Genomic DNA, 556 nt, shown 5'->3' with positions numbered 1-556 from the left:
CGGTGGGAGCAGGATGGTGGCTGTGCGGAGGGCAAGAGCAAACACTGTGCAGCTCCGGCATCGCTGGCAGTGCCGCCAAAACCTGATACTGCAACGTGGAGCAGTTGTTTCCAGCCCAAACCATGCCAGCTGTGGCACCATACAGGACCCTCTGCCCAGCACTGGGCGCTCAGCAGCATCCCGCAGCTCTGGCTGAAGCCAGCTGCACAAGAGCACCCGGTGGCACACAGGTGATGTGGGCTGGAGGTTCCCAGGGGATGAAATGGAAAGAGGCCACATCTGGCCTGGGGAGCTCTGAGCTGGGCATAGCTAGGGCTGGCAGAGGCTTAGGGAAAGCCATGTCTGGGGCTGCTGTCCTGCCCTTTTACCCTTCCCAAGGAGTCCTCTTCCAGACACTACAAGAGGCTACCCAGATCTCTGGTTTGACCCCACAGAGCTGCTTTTATAGTCTCTGCCTTGAATGTTAAAGCCCGTTGGTGCTGCCGCTCATCACCTGGCACAAACGAGTTCCCTTTCCGTATGAGGGTGACTGCTCTGCAGGGATGTGACCACCCTC

This window comes from Cariama cristata, unplaced genomic scaffold, assembly GCF_000690535.1.
Source record: "Cariama cristata isolate BGI_N322 unplaced genomic scaffold, ASM69053v1 scaffold11841, whole genome shotgun sequence".
In the NCBI taxonomy this organism is placed as follows: domain Eukaryota; kingdom Metazoa; phylum Chordata; class Aves; order Cariamiformes; family Cariamidae; genus Cariama; species Cariama cristata.
Note: the sequence above shows the minus strand (reverse complement) of the source record.